The sequence below is a fragment of the Balaenoptera ricei genome, chromosome 2 (assembly GCF_028023285.1).
Source record: "Balaenoptera ricei isolate mBalRic1 chromosome 2, mBalRic1.hap2, whole genome shotgun sequence".
NCBI classification, from domain to species: domain Eukaryota; kingdom Metazoa; phylum Chordata; class Mammalia; order Artiodactyla; family Balaenopteridae; genus Balaenoptera; species Balaenoptera ricei.
Window position 1 is genome coordinate 62,549,134 of NC_082640.1, and position 17,317 is coordinate 62,566,450.

Below are 17,317 nucleotides of genomic sequence, written 5' to 3' on the forward strand. Positions count from 1 at the left end.
CGCCTGTGCCCGCCTGTCCCTTCCTGCGTGCGGGGAGGAGGGCATTGTTCCCCTGTCGCCCCAGTGAAAACCAGGCGGGCCTTGAGCGCCCGCCTGGCTCCGGGGCCCAGGAGGGCGCTAAAGATCACGGAAGGCTCGGGAAGGCTGTCCCGGCTCCCAGTTATGTGGAAGAAGCAAATGAGACCTTATTCTCTTTGTGTGGAGGTTTTTTTAAGCCGTGGCGGCAAGCCGTAGGTGCACAACAGTTTCTGAGAAGATACCGGAGAGTCACGTAGGCGGGGCCTCTGGAGGGATGGGGTCTGGAAGAAAGGGGGGGGGGTGTCTCCTTTTCCTTGAGCATCCTTGGAGGACGGCACTAAGCGGACCAGCATTGTTTCTCAGTTTATAAACCCCTGCCAAACAAAAGCCCTGAGCCCCGCCGCTGGCCGACCCGGCTGACATTTCTCCCCGGAGTCACTGGGCGACCCCTTTGCCCGGGCCGCGAGCGTGGGCTCACCAAAGCCCCGCCCACCTACTTGTCCCGCGCATGGTCAGAGCGGAATAACGAGGCCCTGTTTCCAGATGAGAAAACCGAGGTTGGGTCCTTTGGAAGACCTCACTGTTTGTGAGGGCCCCACACTCCCCGCCCCCGGGCTCTAGTTGGCGTCGCTCAATAAAGAGGGCGGGAGCGTCCTCTAACTGCCCCCGCGCCACGCCAGGGACAGAGCATGCCTCCAGGCCCCACCGCTCCCCGGGACAGCACCGCAGGGCCTGGCCGCCAACCTTCCCTCTCCCCGGCCCCGCCCCCGGCCCCTCCCCAATGAGGCTGGGCACGCCCCTGGCGCGAGTCGTCACCTCGCAGCCACTCAGGCGCTGTCGGAGCGGAGCCGCCCCCTCAGGAGTTAGGGAGGGCTGTCCAGTCTCTAGCCTCTGGCTCCCCCTTAAACTGGGTTCTGACGGCGTGGCTTGAGCGGGTGCTTGGTACCCCCAAAATCTCCGTTAGTTCCACCATCCCTACCGGAAGTAAACAACAGAAGTTAAGTAAAAACGGGATGCTTGCTACACTGCTGCAGCCTCAAAACCGGCTCCTGGTCCCCCTCCAACCAAATGCACCCATTCTCCCCCAGTATAGAAAATTCAGCAGCTGCTTCTAGTGTGCAGTTGATGACCAAGAGCCCGGCTGTCTGCGCCCCTAGATCCCGCCCCTTTAGGCTCCTGCCTCAGGGGTCGGAGCTTCTGAGTTGCCATTCTTTCCTGGGCCCCAAAGCGTGGCCTATGGCCCGCAGCCATACCAGCCGGGTTTCATCTAAGGGTTTCACCCACTCAGACAAGGCGGGAGGACTCTGGTGTCTCCTCCTCCCACCTCTTGGTGTTGCCCGCAGTTTCCATGGCTCCTGGAAGCTGCGATTGCGTCAGCAGCTGAGGGTGGAGGAGCTCAGAGAGGCTCCTGTCCCTAGCCCTGACCTGGGCGCCAGGCTCTGAGGGGGTAAGTCGGGCCCTCTTCCCGCTAGCCCTCCCACCATCGAGAACACAGGAGTCCCCGCCTCCCAGTAAAGAAGCAGAGCTTTCTTTTTCAGAAGTAGGATAGGCGCCATCTCCCAGCTCCCCCTCTAAAATCTTCAGTCCAGCAGCTGTCCTGCCTGAAATTCTGCCTTAGAGCCTCATTCTTTTGTCTCTTTGTTCCTAAAAGAACTCACACCTAGAAGAAAGAGAGGCACTTGGGAAAAGTGAAGTATGGGTAACTCCCCCACCCCCAGTTCACCCCACCCCACCCCCCTCATTCCTCCAGTGCTGGATGGCTGAGACCTTGGCAACTGGTGGCTGGGGAGGTCAGGGGCCTGGACCACCTTCAGAGAAGGTTTGCTCGACATCCTCCGCCCCTCAGGTCCACGCTCTTTCTCTGGGCCTCAACCCATGTGCCCGCCAAGTCTTTTCTGTGCTGGTTGAGGACACCAAGGAGATGCCTCTGCCCTGTGCCTTGCCACCAGCCACCTGAGCCCCACAGCAACTATGGCCCCCTTGATCTCCCTTTGGCCCCCCTGTGCTCTTGGCTCAGCTCACCTCTCCCCCCAGGCCCCACCTTCTCTGATCCCCTCCTTGTCCTCCTGCCCTTGCTCTCTTCTATCTGCCACATCCATCTTTGCCCTTTCCGGGGCAGTTAATTCACCTTCAGGCCTTAGCCCAAGGGTCACCCTGGAAAGCCTTTCTGGGAGCCCCAAGGAAAGGTCAGACTCCCTTCTCTCTGCTGCCACGGCACTTGGTGGCTGTGCTTCCCTCTGCACTGGCTCCACAAGCTCAACAGCCTGACCTGTACCACTCCCCACTCCGGTAGACCATGAGCACCCCCCGCAAACCAAGCCAGACAAGCTCAGGGTCTCAGTAAGGGCTAGGGGCTGCCCATAGCGAGCCCCTGCCTCTAAGTGGGAAAGACAGAGAACCCAGCCAGTGTGAAGTTGTGGGTGCTATGCAGGGTGTGGAAGGAGCGGGGCAGGGACTGGTCCTCATGGTCCATTTTGGAGAGGCCTTGTGTGTTGGTGAAATGGAGGGAGACAGCACAGGAGGGAGCTACAGTAACCTGAGCCTGGAGTCAGGGGAGAGGAGAGAGTCAAGGTGTCTAGAAGGGAGAGGGCCTGGTGGGTGGTGCTACAATCCTGAGCGGGGACGGGTCTGGGAATGTGAGGAAAAGGCAGGTCAGTTACGGGTCAGGGCCCCTGCCTTACAGCTGAAGCTCTGAAAGCCAGAGAGGTACTGGAGCAGTGACTTGATTTGAGGGCTTCTGACCCCCTACGTCAGAGCTAAAATACAGTGTCTCCCCAGATGTTCCCCAGCCCCGGCCATTTCTAGGCTCCCACACTGGGAAAGAGAGCAGCAGGATGGGGGAATGTGGGCCCAGTTTGCAGTGGACTGACTACCTGCGTGACTCGGGGCAACTTATTTCCCCTCTGAGCTTCAGTCCCCCCACCCCAAACCCGGGAGGATCAAATGAACCCGTGTTTGTTCAGCAAGTAGCTGGGCCATAGCACCCACAGATCATGGAATCTGTTGGAAATGAGAACTGTTTATCGAGGTTGAGGCTGGTGTTTATTTGAAATCTGAATCAACAGGGAGAATCCTGGGCGAAAGTTTGGGGTTGAAGGGTTTAAGTGCCCACTCAGCCCCAGGGCCTGTTTCTGCAACTGAGGCAAGGCCTCAGAGGCTGGTGCTCTGGGAGGGCAGGCGTGCCCCAGCTCCAGGGTCTCCCCTCTATCCTGCTGTCAGGACCCACTGAGTCAGAGCCCCACGGACCTGATGCCTGGTGCTGCCTGCTGTTTCCGGCACTCCCATCACCCCTGGCTACTGGACTGGGCTCACTCACTGAGCCCCACTGAAGGATGCAGGTGAGTGTGGGGAGGCTGGGCACGGCAGTCCCTGGGGCCTGGGCCGAAGCCTGACTGCTCTTTCCCTGGCAGGTGCTCTGACAGGGCCTCTGAGGGAGACTGGGAGCGGTCAGAGAAGAACCTGTGGGTGTGGCTGGCAGAGAGCAGGTGGCAGCGGGCTGAGCTGGCTGGTCGCTTGCGGGCAGCACTGGAGGCCCTGTCTGAGCAAGCACAGCTGCTGCAGAAGCGGGAACGTGATCTGGGACTCAGCAGGATCCAGTGTGAGTTGCTGGCTCCGAAGCAGAAAGTGAGGCTCTGGTCCTCTCCTCGTGGTCTTCCTTGCTTGTCCACAGCCCCAGGGAGGTCCCCCGAGCTAGCAAGTTCCCCTTACTAGACTGAAAACCCCAGAATGCTCAGGGCTGATGCCCATATCTGGTGTCATATTCTCAGGAAGAAGGCTTGTCAGGGCCTGGGGCATCCAAAGGAGACAGAGGGAAATTGAGTCCCCAAGAGGGCTACCATGTTGAAAGTGTCATCTCTGTGAATGGCACCCCCTGGAGGTGTGCAGTGCATTGCCTGGTGTGGCTGGGAGCAGTGGATAGAGGCAAAGGAAGGACCAGGGAACCTCTGCCCTTCCCTTCCCAGGTAGAATAAGAGGGAAGGAGGTGGCTGGTTTTAGCTCAGTGGACAGAAGAGTTTCCTCCGAAGCCCAGTCACCCCTGGTGAAGCTTCAGTCCCCAGGGAGGGAGAGAGGGTTATGCACACTGAGGCTTCTAGGGGAGGTACCCAGCATCCCTGCCCCATGTGAGAGTATGGACAGTGCTACCCTGTGATGGCCTAGATACCTAAGCCTTTATGTGACCTGGTGGTCTCAGCGCACAGCTGACCCTCCTAGAGCCACTGCTCCCTACCGGCCAGGGAGGACCCTGCGAACCCAGTTGACATGCCTGCTCACTCTCCAGCATTCCACAACAGCAGCCCCTGTACTCTTTTTTGTTGTTGTTGTTTTAAAATTTATTTATTTATTTATTTTTGGCTGTGTTGGGTCTTCGTTGCTGCACGCGGGGTTTCTCTAGTTGTGGCGAGCGGGGGCTACTCTTCGTTGCGGTGCGCCGGCTTCTCACTGCGGTGGCTTCTCTTGCTGTGGAGCACGGGCTCTAGCCACACGGGCTTCCGTAGTTGTGGCGCACGGGCTTAGTTACTCCACGGCATGTGGGATCTTCCCGGACCAGGGCTCAAACCTGTGTCCCCTGCATTGGCAGGAGGATTCTTAACCACTGCGCCACCAGGGAAGCCCCAGCCCCTGTACTCTTGCTGGAGCTCCAAAGCCATCAGGAGCTGGGCTGGAGAAGGTGATGTGTCTTGTGTCCAGCTGGAGGTGGAGGGTTTCACATCTGGAGCCAGTGGTGATAACAGCTGTGCAGCTCCTCAGAGCTGCAGGGCACAGTCCCTTGTGTACAAGCCAGGGCACAGGTCCATGCTGGGCCCCCAGCTGGGCTTATCACAGCTGGTGGAGCAGGCAGGGCCTTGTGGAGTGAGCCTGCTTTATCAGGGGCTGCAGATGCTACCCTGCCGGGGGTGGGGAATGTGTGTCGTGAGACTGGGCCAGCCCTCTCCAGGGACTTGTGCTGCCTTCAGCCCTCCCCCCAGCAGGTGGAATGCTCTGTGGCCTGCCTGGAGCAGGAGAGGCTGTGGGGATCTCAGAGACAGAAGGAGTGGAGGAGGCCAGACCAGGACGCAGAAGACAAGTGAGGGTGCTCAGAGATGGGGGAGGGGCAGAGTGGCAGAGGACGGGCAGACAGTCCCTTCTGCCCCCATGATCCTGCTACTTACTGCAGACAGAAGTGGAAAAGGCCCAGCAGTGTTTGGACCAGATGGGCCGACAGTCCCTTGGCCCAGGGCTCAGCCTGGGGCCCCCTGAGGTAGGGATGACCAGAGCCCCCCCCTCCAAGTGGGTGCATGGCAGGGCCCTGAACACTGGCCCTCCCACACATTCGGCCCTCCCTATACTTCATTCCCAGGTCTTCATTCTTGGAGCAGTAGCTGGGGAAGTAGGCCAGTGCAGGGGCTTCTGTTTCGCCCAAGAGGGACGCCCCTCTCCCAAACATTTGGGAAGACCCTGCGATCATCCAGCTGACTCCTCTCACGGTTCAGATGGGAAAACAGTCCGGATGGTAGGGAAAAGCTTGTTCAGGGTCATAACAGTGTGGTCTGAAGATTGGGAGGAGCCCCCTAGACTGAATGTACCTGCAGGAGATGCTGGTGCCAGGCCTGCAAGGCCAGGAGCAGAGTTGGGATGGCAACAGGGCACAGGTACTTCAGGACCCAGATGGGTTCTCGGTGGGGGTAGCTGAGACCCCTGCACAGGCTCAGGATACAGCCTTCCTGCAGGAACGGCTGCTGATGCTCACCCAGGTGGGTCAAGACAGGGAACTTGTCAGCCCTGCAGGGAACCCAGGGTACCACATGAGCCAGGCTATGCCCACCTGTGCCAGGGAGCAGAGAAGCAGGGGAACCTGGGCCCTGTGCTTGGGGGATTCTGAGGTTGAGTGGCCCTAAGGACACCATGGAGAAGAGAACGACCAGGAGGGACAGCTTGGAGCAGGGCCCCCACACAGCCCAACTCCAGAGAGCACAGTTCACACCCTTGTCCACCAAAACAGCACCCTCTGCTGGTGGGCAGCCAGGGACTGTCCAGCCTTAAATCATTTGGTCCAGAGTTGAAGCCTGGAGTTCTGAGAAGCCTCTGTGGGCCGGGGTGGTCAGAGAAGGGCTCCTGGAAGGGTTGACTCTCAGAGGATGCGGAGGTCAGGAACTCGGGAGGAGGGAGCTGCGTGGGTAAAGACCCACGGGCTAGCTCAAGCAGACAGATCCCAGCCAGGGGAGGCTGAGCCATGACTCAGGATGGAGCGGGGTCTTCACAGGTAAACAAGAGACTCCGAAGAGCTGGGCCAGAGCCACCAGCAGCCAGGGGCTTGCTTGGAGCAGCTGCAGCAGCTGCAAGGAGAAAAGACGGTGTTGGAGTGCCACGTGCAGGCCCTGGAGGCAGAGCGTGTCTGGCTGCTTGGGGAGAAGTCGGTGCTGCTAGCAGCGCTGAGGGCAGCCCTGGGCCAGGAGGCCTGGTAAATGGCTGCTCGGGCCCACCCCTCAGTGCTCAAGCTGGGCTGGGGTGGGCGGTCCCGTTCTCACACTGGGTGAGATGGCCTGTGGGCAGGAGGTGGGCCAGCCTCTGTCACAGCCGGTAAAGGAAAGGAGCCCAGAACCCCAATCCCTAAATCATGTGGCCAAGGCCAGACTCCCTTCCCCAGGTATCAACACTCCTGGTTGTCACATTCTGGCTCATTTATGGGAGCATGTGGGAAATATGTCAGCTTCAACAAGTCCTGTCTCCCCTACACATGGCTGAGCCCTTCCTGCTGGCCCAGGGCCAGGCTCAGGGGAGGTGAGATAACCTTAGCTGCTGAGCTCAAGGCAGGATGATTGGGAGTGGAAGTGCTCAGGACAGAGGGTTTTGTGTGTACAGGGAGCCGTGAAGGAGCAGTCTCTGTCCCAGTCCCCATCCCTGCCATCAGGACATAGTGAGGACACCCATGCAACTTGGAAAGGAATCATTGAAAATGTATGAAAACAAGGTGTGGGTGATCTGAGGTCCATGCTGTGCCCAGACCACCCCATTTCTACTAGCACATTCAAGGTCCACGAGGTACCAGTGCCCCTCGGGAAAGAGCAGGAGAAAGAATCACATCCCAGGCTTCATGAGAAGGTGGCTGAGCACTGGAAGGCATGCTGGCACCAGGTAGCAGTTGCTCTGAAATTCAGAGGAAGAACTACAGAGACTTCAGAAGCAGAATGAGGCCTGACCTCCCCAGGTTGGTGCATTCTGTCCACCCCTTTCCTCTCCCTCCCCGTTCTCTTCCCCACCGCCCTGTCCTTCCTCCTGCATGCCAATGAATCTCTTCCCCCTTCTTAGGATGTCCCGGCTTTGTCCTCCATTTCTTTCCCTTCTGCCTCTTCCTCATCATGCTCCGTCATTCTCCATTCATTCATTCAGCATGCATTTACAAACCACCCACTACGTGTCTGGCCCTCTTCTGTACACAGTAGAACCAAAGTAGGAGCAGACCACTCCCTGTCCCCAAATGCTTCTGGTATTGGGGGTGGGGAGAATCAAGCAGGCAATTATAATTTAATGTGCCTAATGAGGGGAGAGGCACTATAAAAGCTATGGGCAGGGCGGCAGATAGCAAAGTCCTCCCCCAAGAGGGGGCTGCTGAGCCTTGAAATCTTCGCTGAGGGATGAACAGGCATCTTCAAGGAACAAAAGAAAAAAGGGCATTTCAACAAGAGGGAAGAGCTCATGCAAAGGCCCAGAGAGGAGAGGCATGGAGGCGGGGGGGTTGTGAATAGTCCCTGACCCAAATGAGAAGTGGAGGAGGTGAGGAGTTGCTGTGAAGTGTGGGGGCCACAGCAAGGGCTCGGGGGTCCCAGGCCCTGTCCACCCGACTTTACCTCTAGCTCCTCCTGGAGGAGGCCTCCTGCTGGCCAGGACCCTCCCTTAGTCTCCTGGCCAAATGCCTGTGTGCACGGGCAGACAGACAGTTGGACACACACACACACCAAGATATACATCAGACACTCACCCAGAGACACGTGCGCTTGCTCCCAGATGTGCCCACACAGAGACACAGAGAAATAGATACAGACACCGAGGAGATGGCTCAGAGCCACAGGGATGGAGAGTTGTAAGGACCTGGATGGGATCCACGCTGTGCAGCAGGACCCCAACCAGAGGTGATCTGTTGCTATGGCTGGAAGCAGAGGGAGAGGGGTCTCAGCAGCAGTGCTTAGCTGGCCCGGGCCTCATAGAAGGTGGAGTTGGTCTAAACTGGTGAACCTGAAACTGGGGTCCAGAGCTGGGCTCTGAGAGGGCTGTTAGTTCCTCAAGGAAGCAAATTTGCAGTAACAGTCTGCAACTGCACATTTGTACAGAAAAAAATCTCGGTTTTTGTCTGTTTCTCAACCCAGACTCTTGGGGGTCGGAGATTGTCTCCCTGGGGCCTGGAGGGACTCTGTTCTTTACGGGGTGTGCAGTGGGTCATGTCAGCGAGAAGGTAGGGCACTCAGTGACCAAGGGCCAGGCCCTCTGGTCAGATTCAGGCTCTGGGAAGGCGGGAGGTGGTGCCAGGGGAGCCCTATGCAAACACCATGCAGTTGGCCCGTAACCAGTGCAGATGTGAGCCCCAGCTCTAGGATCTCCCAGCTCCGTGCCCCTCAGGGACTGCCCTGCCCTGTCTCCCTCTTTCCAGTCCCTGGGAGCTCCTCCCAGGACTAGGACTCACCTGTGAGTGAATGGGTGCCCCAGGCCCTGTGCTTGTCCAGGGAAGGTGACCTAGAAGTTGACCCTGCATCATGGGCAGGGGTCCTGTGTAGAGCAGCCAATGGGCCAAACACAGCAGGGAGAGGGGGCAGCAGCCGGACAGGGTCTGATGCTGCATCAACATCTGGCTGCAGGGGACGTGAGGGGCACCCAGGGCCTCCAGCACTCTCCACCTCTAGTCCCATCCCCCACCTCAGGCTCCTTCCACCCTGACCCTCTCTGGGTCTCTACCTCAGTCTGTCTTCCTCTTCAATCCCAGAATTCTGTGGGCTTCACTGTCCCCAAAATAGTGGTTAAGACTGTGGGCTCTGGAGCCTGCCCACTGACTCCACATAATACTAGCTGTGTGCCCTTGGGCAAATTACTCCATTTTTCTGGCCCTCATTTGTAAGAACCAAGAACAGCAACAGCTTTCCTTCCCCAGCAGCTGGCTGTGAGGGTTAAACTGGACAAGCATGTTAGAGGCTCAGTGCTGTGCTGGACACGTGGCACATAGTCATGAGATGTTAGCTGCTACTGTTACAAACTTCATGCTGCTGCAGGCCTGGCCTCTTTGAGGCAAAAGTCTCCCTGCTGAATCAGGGTCCCTTTGGGGCCAAAGAGCTGCCATGGGGGTTTGATCTCATTCACCCTCTGTGTTAGCTTGCTAGGGCTGCCATAACCAAGGACCACAAAATGGGGGGCTTAACCAACAGAAACTTACTGTCTCAAAGTTCTGGAGGCTGGAGTCCGAGATCAAGATGTTGGCAGGGTTGGTTCCTTCTGAGGGCTGTGAGAGAGCATCTGTTCCTGCCTCTCCCCCAGCTTCTGGTGGTTGCTGACAGTCTTGGACATTCGCATCACCCCAGTCTCTGCCTTCATATTCACAGAGGACTCTCCCTGTGTGTATGTTTCTGTGTTCAAATTTCCCCTATTTATAAAGATACCAGTTACACTGAATTAGGGCCCACTCTAATGAGCTCATTTTAAATTTACTTCTGTAAAGACCCTGTCTCCAAATAAAGTCCCATCCTGGGGTAGTGGAGGTTAGAATGCAAACATACCTTTTTTTGTGGGGGACACAGTTCAACCCACAACACCCTCCAATTTGCTTCCTGCTACCTTCTTGTTGGGTGGGTTGGGTGTGACTTGGGATCTTGGGGACCCAGCTGTTCTTTGTCTTGTTTTTCCCCTCCCTTAATCCCAGGACCCTGGCACAGCCGCAGAGGGGCTGGAGTGTCCACGGGAGGGGCCGCTCAGTGAGCCCCCAGGCACCTCATCCACATACGGGTGAGGGAGGCAGACTGGGGTCCAGGCTGGAAATCAGGCTCCTCTCTGCAGGCCGGGCCCTGCCCAGACTCAAGAGCCTGTGTGGGGGTGTCTGTGGGCATGAGAGGATGGGGGTGGGGGCTCCCCTCAGATGGGGCTGCAATCTGCCCTTCACTGCCTGGGCCTGGCCAGTGACAGGAGCAAGACGCAGGCTCTGGAGAGGAAAAACAACCAGATGACTGCCAGGATCCAGAGGTGGAAGGTGGGAGGAGCTAGGGGCTGCCTGGGGTGGGGGGAGTTGGGGCCCACCTGGGGTCAGGGCCCCCAGAAGCCCTTCCTGACGACCCTAGAGTCTTCCCCAAGCCTGAAACCAGGGACCTAGTGCAAAAAAGTAAGCAGCCCGGGCTCCGTCACAGGCACTAGCCCCTTCCCCTCATGGTGCCTCAGCTTCCCTGTCTGTATAATGGGTCGCAAACTCCCTGACCTGGCCCCTGTAAGTACCTGGGGGCTCAGGTCCAGGGTGTGGGGCCTCTTGGGCTAAGGCAGCCCTTCTGTCCACAAATGGACGAGGGCCTCTCACTCCAGTCTGAGCTGGATGCCTGGGGGCAGGAGCAGGACTCTGGGTGCAGCTGGCACCGGAACCTGCAGCGTGAGCTACTAGGGGCAAGGGTAGGTGCCCTCGGTTGAGTGTGGCCCGGGCCTGCCCACACCCCAGGACAGGGACATGAGAACCTGGACAGTCCAGCCGGCTGAGAAGGAAGGTCAGCCGCCCAGGTGTTCCTGAGTCCTAGGCACCCGCCCTCTTCCCACAGGTGCGGGCCCCGGCAGAGACCCCAGGCAGGCTCTGAGTCTGTGCACGCAAGGTGGGCTCCACCCCATCCCCAGCCCCCTGTGGAGGTCTGGGCCCAGCTTGGCTTCTCTCTGGGGACCAGACTGGTATTTACTGAGTAGGCACCAGCCAAGCCCACTCCCCTCAGCCTCCAGTCCCATAGTCTGCAGGGGAGGCCACTGTGGAATCCTCCCTGGGCCTCTCAGGCAGCAGGGTTTCCAAGAACACAGAGATGGGGGTTGTGGCCAGGTGGCCTTGGACAAACCCTCTGCTGACTCTGGGCTCAGGTCCCCATCTGTGCACTGGGCCTGGTGTCGGCAGGACTCAGGGGTTCCTGACCCTCACTGATACTGTGACCCTATTTAGTTTACCCATTAGGTTGCTGTCCCTGGGTCACACTCCAGATCTTTAGGGCCTGTGTCCCAGTGGAGTGGCCCACTGTCCTTGGTTGGGCTAATGACATTCAGAATGGGATGTGGGCAAGGCCTGCCCCAGGTGCTGCCAGAGCCGAGGCCTGCAGAGAAACCCAAGCAGTGTCCAGGGACCACCCCCCCCCCCCCCCACCAGTGGCAGAAGGGAAAGCTTGGGAGCAGGCAGGGGCAGAGCCACTGCAGCCCCACTGGGAGGTGAGAGCTGGCCTGGGTTGGTCCTGGCTGCCCTCCCTCAGGGCTGGGGACAGGGCCTCCCAGGCAGAGGATGCAGCTGTGTGGACTGGGCCCTCTAAGACCACACTGGGTCCTTGTGGCCCGGAAACTGAGGCCGAGGCCACCTGGAGAGGTGAAGGTAGGGTGAACTCCGGAGGCGGGGAGGGGAAGGCTTATTGGAACCAGTGAATCGGGATCAGGATGTCTCCTCCGAGGGCCAAGAGCTGAGCCTAGACCCACTGCAGGCTGGACCCCAGGCTGCCCTGCTCTTGCATGGTCTCGGGGTGGCCCTGAGTGGGGACCAGGCACTCACTCCTTGGCAGGGTGGGCTCACCAGTCAACACAAAGCAAGTGCATCACGGTCAAGGCTCTGTGGGCCTGGCCTGGTGCACAGGGACCCAGTGCAGGGAGAGAGGGGAGGATCTGGAGACAGAGGGGGATTTGGAGACCGAGGCCTGCCCTTAGGAAGCTCTCGGGCTGGAAGGAATTAGTCATACAGGAAGCACTGAGGGAGTTTCACCCATCAATATTTTTGGATTCAGGGAAATTTTTAGTCACCTAAAAATTTGGAGGGGAAGAAAGAGGCCATCTTGCTCCTTCCCCCTAGTGCTGATCCATCAGCTTCTCCCAGCACCTGATAGTCATCTGTCCCTTCTTTGGGTCAAGGCATAGTCCCAGGCAGGCCCCTGTGAGAATGGAGTGGGGTGATGTCCTTGGAGAAGCACCAGATCGAGATAGGAGCCAACGACCGTCCCCCCACCCCCAGTTCCTGCAGACTTCGCTGCAGGAGGTGGGCTCCGAGCTGACCCAGATGCGGCCTAAGCTCGAGAAAGTCTGGGACGTGCTGAAAGCTCAAGCCTCAGAGCTGGAGGCTCAGCAGCTGGTCCTGGAGGGTCCCCAGAACCAGGGGCTCAACTCACCCCCACCTCTGTGCTGCTGCCAGGCCTGCATGCCCAGGGAGGGACCCACAGTCTCCCCTGCCCATTCCTGGTCACACTGTGGCCACTGGCTTTCCCTTCCTCGACTCCCTAGTCAAGTCCCTCCCAAGCCCTCACTGCCCCCTTCCCGACAGGGCTGAAGCCCTTGAATGTGCTCACTGCCTCTCCCCACTGCCCCTCAAGGTGGCAGAGAGCCTTGCTGAGAAGCTGAGGCTGGAGCAGCAGCTGAGGACTCTGGAGCAGGAGCTGGTGGGAAAGTGAGGACCACAGGCGGTGAGAGGCACCCGGATCTGAGGGGCTCAGGGGGAGAAACCCCCCTCCCTCACAGAGATGCTCACCAGGCCCCACAGCTCTTCCCCTGCCCCTGAGAATCTGGGGCAGGTGGCAGGGGGCGTTTGGGGACAAGCTGTTAAGTGAGCCCTCTCATCCCCTCGGGGGATACTGATGGGCCTGGGGCCTGATGTATCGCCCTGTCTGCCTTCTCCTCTCTGAAGAGGGGAATCTAGGGGAAGAAGCAGGAGGGAGCGTGGCTAGGTGGGTTCTGGGGGCACAGGGAGTCAGGATGTCTGGGTTCCTGGGCCTGGCGTCAGAGATTGAAGGAGAGTGGCCTTCAGAGCTGAAAAGTCCTGTGCTCGAGTCAGCTTCACCACCAACCAACTAGGTGAGCATGAGCAAGTCTGCCTTCTCTAAGCCTCAGTTTCCTCATCTGCAAAATGGGGATACTGACAGTACCTACCTCAAAGGACGATGTGAGGATTACACGAGACAGTGCATGGAGCACAGTGCCTGTTTCCAGTCCCCCTAAGCTTCCTGATACCTGGGGTCCAGTTTGGGTGAGTCAGTATTAAAACCATAAAACCACAGAGATGTGCCCAAGACCAACTGTGTATGAGGCTTCAGTCACAAAGTCTATCCATTGTTCCACCAACTAGGCATTGTTTGCACTTCTTATTAAGTTCAGGAAACAATTTGATATAATGTGCAGCCACCAGTGATAGACAATGTAGCAATGCCCACGACCAGGAGCTTGAATACTGTTAGTTCTTGGATCCTATTTCACTCTTACCAAGGGCCTCATCTTTATGACCCTGCATGGAGGAGCTGGATGGGGTGGGGGATCCTGTCTTTTGCCTCAGCTGCTCTCTGGGGATCCCGGGGGAAGGGAGGTAGATCCGTCAGTGGACCCTCAGGCTGGGAACTGTGTCCACAGGGAACAGGAGCTGGTGCAGCTCCGAGCATCAAGGGCTCCAGCGCCGGGAGGGCAGGAGCCTCCATCCGCCTCTCAACTCCTGAAGGTAGCATTTGGGGATTCTCCAGAGGGACAGGCAGAGTGACCCCTGCCTCCCTGTGGGACCCAGGCCCAGTTTCTCTCTCTGTCTTCGTCTCCCTATCCGCAAGTTGGAGGGGGAAACAGAGGCTCGAAGGGTCCCTCCAGCTTGGACCTTTGCTGGTTCTCCTGGATTGCTCAACTGCCCACCCTTCCCTGGCAGAGGTGGAGCTACCGCATACCTGGTACCTGCCCTGCCTCTGCGCCCTCTGTGGGGGTCAGCCTCTGCCTCTGCCTCATCTGCTTCCAGATCTTAGCCACAGCCCTGGAACCAGAGGAGAGGAGCATCTGAGAAGCAGCCAGGGGCAGTGCCCAGGCTGGGGAAGAAAGGTGGCGTGGAGACTGAGGCCCAGAGCCACGAGGGAACAGATTCACAGCCTCGCTCTGCAGCATAAGAGATTGAGGTCAGCCCCTGGCCCAGCCCCAGGGAGCCGGGCAGTCCTGGCACAGAGGGCCTGCATTGATAGGCCTCAGGAAACCAAGCGGGGACAAAGACTCTTGGGGAGAGGGGAGGCCCCGGTGGCTATGCCTTTAGCCCCCAAGGCCAAAGTCTCTGTCAGGCCTATTGTAGGTGGCTGCAGTAAGAGGCTGTCATTGTCCCCCACCTGCCACGGGGCCTGAAATGCTCATGCCGGCACAAGGTTCCTGACTCTCAGTGGTTGAGGCCACCTGGCTCTTTCCCAGGGGGACCCTGTGGCTCAGAGTAGAGCTGGGCAGGGAGTGGCCAAGTGGGGATGCTGGGGTCCTTGTGGGGCTTGGTTGGCCCACTCATTGCCCCAGTGCCAGCAGAGTGATGGCTGGGACCCTCTGTCTTACTGGTGAAGGCCTTGGGCACTGGGCTTTAGGCTTTTCAAAGTGAGTTTTCATTTACTTGTGCTTCATTCAAATCACTCTACAGTTTCCATTTCACAGACAGGAAACTGCCCAGAGAAGGGCAGTAACTTGCCCTAGATCACACAGCAAAACAGCAGCTAAGCCCCCTGGTTCCCTAACCTGTCCCAGAAAGGTGGTTTCTCATTTCACACTGCCTATTCTGAGCTTGATAGCAGGACCATCTTCAATGGCCACAGGCCAGGCCTGCTTAGGGTTGTCATCCCCCTCAAGGTCATCTGGCCATTTTTCTTTTTCTGAACTTCCCTCCCCACCCTCCTCTGTGCTTCCTTCCCCTACAGAGCTCTGTCAGCTGGGCCACATGCCCCCCAGAACCATCCTCGATGCTGTCACTGAACGCTCCCCCCATCTACTGCCTTAAGTGAAGCAGGGTTTTGCAGAGGGGGACTCTGGCAGGGTGATGGGACAGAACATCTTTGGGATTGTTTCTCCAGCATTGTCCTCCACAAAATGTTTTCTGCCCTCCCTGCCATATACAGGCTACTGTGGGGGCTGCCAAGTTCTCAACTGATTGGTCCAGCACTGGGTGCTGAACCCAACTGAACCAATGGTCTCCTTCCTGGGGTCACTGGACTTAAGACAAAAGAGTAATCTTTCCAGAGCTGAAGACTGGACACATAAAACTGGGGAGCTGTCAACCGCCCTGTTTTTCTCTGCGGAAAAAGTTGTATTTCAGTAAGAGCAAATGGAGCTGATGATTCCCAGAAAGTGAAATTGGGATGGAGAGATTTTGGTTCAGCCCAGGGGGTCTCATGCATGCAGAAGACATAAACTTGACCTTTGGGATGGTCATCTCACCTTGCTCTGTAGCTCAGGCGTCAGGCTGAGCTGGTCTTCAGGACAGGAGGGGAGGAATACCTTCCACAGGCAGCGCTTCTGGGTTCCAGACCCTTCCTGAGGCCAGCCCCAGGTCCCATTGCCCTTGGGCTCCTCCACACACCCTGGTGTCGGAGAATAAATACCCGTCCTGTCTGCTCATATGGGCCTGAGCGATTTGGGTCCCTTACGAGGGAATGCCTCCAAACCAGATGGCTGCCCCCCTGTCCCAAAGGCCCTCCCGATAGGCGGAGCATTGCCCTCCACCGTCGTATCTCAGACCCGGCTCCGGTTTCTTCCCCTGGCACAGAAGGCCACCCCACTACCCCTTTGCCTTCTTGTGTGTCCCTGTGTCCCAGCTGCTGACGGGGTTTGTACTCACTGTCTCCAAGCGCAGCGGGGGCTCCCACTCTTCCCAGTCCTGCTGGTCTGGTCGGTTCCTTCTCCCCTTCCTTCCGGTGGTGATTACAAACCTTCTCTTTCAGAAGTCCCAAGCCACCAACTCCCCCTCCTTTCCGGGCAGTAACCGGCACTTCATTTCACAGGGAGGCGCGCGGAGACGCTGTCTGCCCCAGGCGCTTCCCAGCCGCCCCCCACCCCCGCTCGCCCCATTGGCTGCGCGGAGGGCACATGCCCAGCCCTGGCCAATGAGGTGGGGGAAGCTGCGGCTCGTGGCTGGGAAAGCTGGTCCCGGAGATGCTCATGTCCCTCAGGTGACCCCCCTGTTGTGCGAGGCTTGGGGGGTCGGGTGGAGCCAGAGCCGAGACGTGGGATGATCAGACCCCCCTCCCCGCGTCCTCTGCTTCCCTCTCGTCACCGCGCTGGGTTACCCCTGACCTAACTGAAAAGAGGCATCTGCGGGAGAAGTTGGACAGCTGCATTAAGAGTCCGTTCCCAGCCCTGCCATTCACTACGTATGTGACCTCGTGCACACTTCTGCTCTTCAGTTTCTTGATCTGTAAAATGAACAAAGTCACTGCCTCACAGGTCTATGGGTGCAGTGTTAAATGAGACACTGAGCACAGAGTGCTTTGCCTCGCTCGTGGTTAGGGCAGATTCTGGACCCCGTAGCCACCGACTGCTCTTCTCACAGCTCTGGGACCTCGTGCTAGTTACTCAACCTCTCCGCGCCTCCAAATTCATAAATGTGTAGAGGAGCAAAAGAGTTAATTTATGCAAAGAACTTAAACCACACCTGGCATACACCAGTGTTCAGTAATTGGTAATTTCACAGCCTTCTTATTACCATCAGTGCCATCCCATGTCCTGGGGCACACGTTCAGAGTTCCTCTGGGGTACAAACCTGGGAGCACAATTGCTGGGCCCCAGGGCATGGGCACGTTCCACTTTACTAGGTACAGCCAAAGTGTTTTCCAGAGTTAGGCTAATTTACACTCCCCCCGGCAATCTGTGAGAGTTCCCATTGCTCCCCATCCTTGCCAAGGCCTGGTATTTTAAGACTACGGTTTGTGCCAATCTGATGGTGTGGAATGGTTTTTTGTGCAATTCCCTGATTACTAATGAGGACCATTTTATTTCCTCTTCTGCCAGACACCTGTTCATGACTTTGCCCCCTCTCCTCAATCCTTTTTGCTTTTGTTTTGCTTTTAAATAAGCATTTAAAAAAGAAAGAAAGAAGTTCTGACTAGTTGTGTGTTACAAGTATCTCCTCCCAGTTTGTCTTTTTATCTATGGTACCTTTTGATGAACTTTTTTCGGAGGGTCTAGTTTGAGGAATTCTTCCTTTTCTCGAGGTCTTAGATATTCTCCTATATTTTTTTCTGTTAATTTAGAGTGGGATGGAATTGCAGTGGCTCAGTGCCTTGTTCTTCTCAGATTCTCCATCTCTATCAGGAGGCTTATTCAGCTGCCACTTCTCCCTCAGCATCCCCTCACATCTACTCCATACTTT

The 17,317-nt window shown here is 57.6% G+C and overlaps 2 long non-coding RNA genes across 2 annotated transcripts; one reads left to right on the top strand and one right to left on the bottom strand.

Annotated features, from left to right (window-relative positions):
• Window positions 1-37: 37 nt before the first annotated feature.
• Window positions 38-4,331, top strand: LOC132359232 (uncharacterized). Its single transcript, XR_009500769.1, has 3 exons — window positions 38-271; window positions 3,238-3,356; window positions 3,429-4,331. It is a non-coding gene; the product is annotated as an uncharacterized LOC132359232 (long non-coding RNA).
• Window positions 4,332-4,342: 11 nt separating this feature from the next.
• On the bottom strand, window positions 4,343-15,944 carry LOC132359233 (uncharacterized). The gene is made up of 3 exons (XR_009500770.1): window positions 15,788-15,944; window positions 9,416-9,622; window positions 4,343-6,332 (listed from the first exon to the last, which is right to left on the bottom strand). It is a non-coding gene; the product is annotated as an uncharacterized LOC132359233 (long non-coding RNA).
• Between the last annotated feature and the right edge of the window lie 1,373 nt (window positions 15,945-17,317).